The following is a 5,101-nucleotide window of genomic DNA, read 5'->3' as shown; positions in this document are numbered from 1 at the left end:
AAACCTTCAATTGCTCTATCTCTCTGTACTATCGAAGGTTACTCTAATTGGCACAATAGACTAGGGCATGTTTCGTCTCTCCAATTGCCAATCCTTTCTAATGGTAGGTTAGCTTCACCAATATATGTGAAAAGGCCAAACACACACGAACTCCATTTCCTTTGAGCTCCTCTTGAGCTTCAACTCCATTTGATTTCATCCATTGTGACATTTGGAGTGCCTACCATACACCAAGCTAGTTTTTTTTACCATAATTGATGACTATAGTCATTGTACATGGGTGTTCCTTATGAAAAATAAGTTTGATACATACAATTTCCTGATTTTCCTTTTGTAACATGGTGAAAATGCAATTTCACATTGTTATTATAGTTGTGTGTTTTAATAATGGTAATGAACTTCTCTCAAGCCCAATGCAATAATACTTCATGAACAATGGCATTTTCCATCAAACATCATGTATAGACTCCCCTTAGAAAAATGGTGTTGTTGGAAGGAAACACTGCCACTTACTAGAAGTTGCATGTGCCTTGCATTTTCAGGCCCCATTCCCTTTAGTATTTCGGGGTGAATGTGTTTCACTGCAACCTACATTATCAATTACTTGCCTACAATACCATTATAAGGCAAATCCCCTTATAAGTTGTTATTTGGTAAAACCCCATCTTACACCTGTTTGTGTTATGTTCAAAAGCGTCCTCTTTCAAATGACAAATTTGCACCAAGGGCCTCTAAATGTATTTTTGTAGGCTATCCCTTTAGTCAAAATAAATACAAAATTTACAACCTTGATTCCCACCGAATGTTTACTTCTCGAGATGTTTCCTTTTATAAAACAGCAATCCATTTTCTAACACCATATAACAGTCTTCACCCGTCCCATCTCACAAAATTATGGTCATCCCTTTACCCCAATTTGAGGACCCATTTGTTGAAATTTCACCCTCTACAATGTCCATTGACATAAATACTACAAGTCTCATGGACAATGAAATCCAACCCATTCTTAACAGTCTTCACGATAATCAATCCGCTATTAGTGATGCACCTATAGTGTGCGATTTTGATTTGGGCAGTTCACTCACAGTCCCAATGCAACATCCTCAATGTACTAGACATATTCCATCACACCTTCGTGATCACCATTACACCTTATCCATCTCCCTCTCTAACAACATTGCTACAACCCCCTTACCACTTGAACCCACCAATAACTCCCAAGTTGCACATGACCCCAATTGGTGTAAGGCTAGAGTTGTAAAATGGGTCATGCTAGGTTGGCACAACATGGCCCGTCTGTGGCCAGTGCAAAGTGAGGGCCGTTCCATGCCACTTGCGGGTCGTGCCTCCCTCCCCTAGGATATTTTGGGGGGTCAGCCTGGCATGAGCCACGGCCCGTGGCATAGCACCGAATGGGCTAGCCCATGGGCCGAGCCTTGGGCCAAGCCAGGACGTGGATTATGAAAAGTTAATTTAAAAAAAATTAAGAAAAAAGCTTAAAATTTTTATTTTATATGAATTTTGATATATACAATTGTTTATATATACAATAATTAAATAAAATAGTATAATAAAATTGAAAACAATTGTTTATTTTATTAATATATTATAATTATATATTATTATATATAATATTAGGGTTGTTCATAAGAATGCCCAAACCGACCCAACCCGAGTCAGTCGGATTTTCATCAGTACTAGTCGGTTTCGGGTTGGGCAAATATATAAACCGATATATCAGGTCGATTTTGGTTTTCTTGTGTGAAAATCGAAACCAACCCGACCCGAACCGAACTAGTAGAACTAGTTCGGTAGTTCCTAGTTTGAGTAGTTTCCTACTTAACTATAACTAGTCTTCTACTAGAACTAGAAGGCCCATTAGGCAATTACAATTAGAATAGGCAATCTATCATAATTTCTAACTTTCTATAATCTTTTACACCAAATAGGCAACCCATTAGGCAATTACAATTAGAATTCAATTAGGTGTCCTTTTGTACATGATCAAAACCGAAACCGACCCAAACCAACCCAACCCGACTCAAACCGACCATGTCGGTTTGGCCTATCAGTGGGTCGGTTTCAGCTTCCACCTCAGGTAACCTGACCAAGTCGGGTTGGTTGGGAAAACCCCAATAAACTAACCCAACCCGACCCGTGAACACCCCTATATAATATATAATATATTATTTATATAAATATATATGGATGGTACTAGGTCGTGCCATGCTAGCCCATGGGCCACGGACAGCACGACTCACATTGTGGTGCCATGTCGACCCAGCCCCAAACCTGAAATCCCAAGCCCGACACAGCCCATACAATTGTGTCGTTCATACGCCGTGCCAACTCAAAATCGTGCCAGGCTGCGAACGGCACACCCTAATTTACACGTCTATGTAAGGCTATGGAAACTGAGATTATTGCATTGGAGCTCCACCAAACATGGCCCATTGTGGATCTACCTCTTGGAAAGAAACCAATGGGATCAAAATGGGTATATAAATTGAAGCTTCATGCTGATGGAACCATTGAATGCTATAAGGCGTGACTAGTGGCTAAAGGTTATACACAAATTAAGGGCCATGATTATTACAATACATATGCTTCTGTGGCTTGTAATTCTACGGTGCCTTCTCGCCCTTGATGTTATAAAGGGATGGGAACTACATTAGCTGGATGCCACTAATGCCTTCTTACATGGTGATTTGTCTTGAGAAGTATATATGATCATTCCTCTAGGCTTTCCTAAACAAGCTAAAAACAAAAATTGTAACGTGTAGAAATCTCTATATAGGCTCAACCAAGTCTCTTGTTGTTGGTTTGAAAAATTTGCTACTGCTCTAAAGAACTATGGTTTTACCCAATCAGTTGCGGATTATTCATTATTTACTTCCAACCTTTCAGATTCATTTGTGGTTGTCCTTGTGTAGGTTGATGATCTATTTATCACTAAGAATGATGTTGTCCACATTATTGATCTTAAGACCTACCTTCATGGCTAATTTCATCTGAAAGATCTTGGGCTCCTCGTAGAGGTGTCAACGATATTTGAAAATCCGATTTTGAATTTGAGATTCAGCATAATCGAATCAAATTCAAATAATTTGAATATCTAATCGGTTGAACTCAAGTATCCTATTAATATCGAATAGCTATTCAGATTCGAATTCGGATATGACCTGATTCAATTTGATAAATATTCGAATTTGACCAATTATTTAATTCTTATATATAATATATAAAATATTTAACTGTCATATATAACTTATATATATAATAATTAAATTATATGAATAATTTATATATTTATATACTTTATATAAATAAAATATTTATTTTATATACTTATTAATTACCTAAAATAATTAATTAATCAAATTCGAATTGAATCAAATATTCGAATATTTAATTGGATTCAAATTTGCATATTAATTTTCAAAATTCATCGAATATCAAATCGAATTTTCTAATTAGATTCGAATTTGGATATTGCCTAATCCAATTCGAATTCGATCCATTTACACCCTAGCTCCTCCACTATCTTTTTGGGCTTGAAGTCACATGATTCCATTATGAAATTTTTGTGTGTCAACATAAGTGTGCCATGAACATCATCATTGAAATAGGTACGACTGATTGCAAGTCTGTCTCTCATCCTACGGAGTAGCAAAAAATAGTTCGTTGAAATGGATTGCCCACTATTAAATGATCCAGCCCAACATCGACAAGTCACTGACTACCTTGTCTACCTCACCACTATCATGCCAGAATTCACTTTTCTAGTTCACATGTCACAATTTATACATGATCCCCGAAAACACATGCAAGCTGCTCTTCATGTTTTACGTTACATCAAAGCATCTCCAGCTTATGGGATTTTCTTTGCTTCATATAATGATTGCACCCTACAGGTTAATGTGATTCTTTGGACCAATATCTTTTTACATTGAGATCAACTACAAGATATGTCAACATGGTTGGAACCTCTCTCCTATCATGAAAAACAAAGAAACAAGCCATTGTTTCTCGATCTTCCACATAAGACAAGTACTGTGCCATGGCCATGGCTACTACAAGTGAATTAGTATGGCTCAAGTGCATTCTTCGTGACCTTAGTCTTTTCTTGCAGCAACCTATTCAACTCCACTGTAATAGTCAAGCAGCTATCCACATTGCAAGAAATCCTGTCTTTCATAAACAAATGAAGCATATTGACATTGATTGCCATTTTGTTCGGAACACGTCTTGAAAAAGGACATCCAGCTATGCCACCTTTTGCACCAAGTCTCAACCGGCTGATATATTTACTAAAGCCCTAGGGGCTGACCAATTTCATTTTCTTGTACAAAAGTTGGGTGTCACACTACCCCCAGCTTGAAGGGGGTATTCTAGAATATCCAGCTTGAAGGGGGTGTCACACTATCCCCAGCTTGACATGGCAATACAAATTGGCCAAGTGGGTTAACCTAAATCTGCTTATATATGTATCAGTTCACATACGAATACACTACCGTTTTCTTCTCATTTTCTTTCAAGCTCTGTTACGTTTGCCACACTATATGTTTGCTGCAGTCTCTATAAATGTGGCAATTTAGTACTGAATCCAGATTTTGATACTAGGGGTGAAGGTAAGACTAGGAGACCACCAAGATCAGTTTCAAGCAAATATCTTTTCGCCTTTACTCGAAAGACAGTTATTTGTCATTGAGAAATGAGGAGTGACCTGTTACAAGAATAGATTCATGAATCATCTTGCCCGGTCACTGTAGCAAGTCGGCTGTAACAGACTTACGGCCCTCATTGTACACATCAAAAAATCATATGGAATAAAAATTTAAGATTCTTTTTCAAATTCTTTGTTCGTAGTTTATTTTAATTTCATCGTTATCGTTCTTTTCAAATTTTCTAAAAAATATGCCACTCATGGCCCAATCCAGGTCCACATAATGGAATGGCATGAGTGGTAGATGAGCCGATACAGCCCACATTACACCTCTAAAGATGAAGGGTATAGAAAGGGGTAGATGAAAATTGATTTGAGGATCCATATTACAATAGAACTGAAACTCAAACTAGGAGGCCACCAAGATCGGTTTCT

The sequence above is a fragment of the Nelumbo lutea genome, chromosome 1 (genome assembly GCF_056320005.1).
Source record: "Nelumbo lutea isolate HS-2025 chromosome 1, American lotus-T2T, whole genome shotgun sequence".
Lineage (NCBI taxonomy): Eukaryota > Viridiplantae > Streptophyta > Magnoliopsida > Proteales > Nelumbonaceae > Nelumbo > Nelumbo lutea.
Note: the sequence above shows the minus strand (reverse complement) of the source record.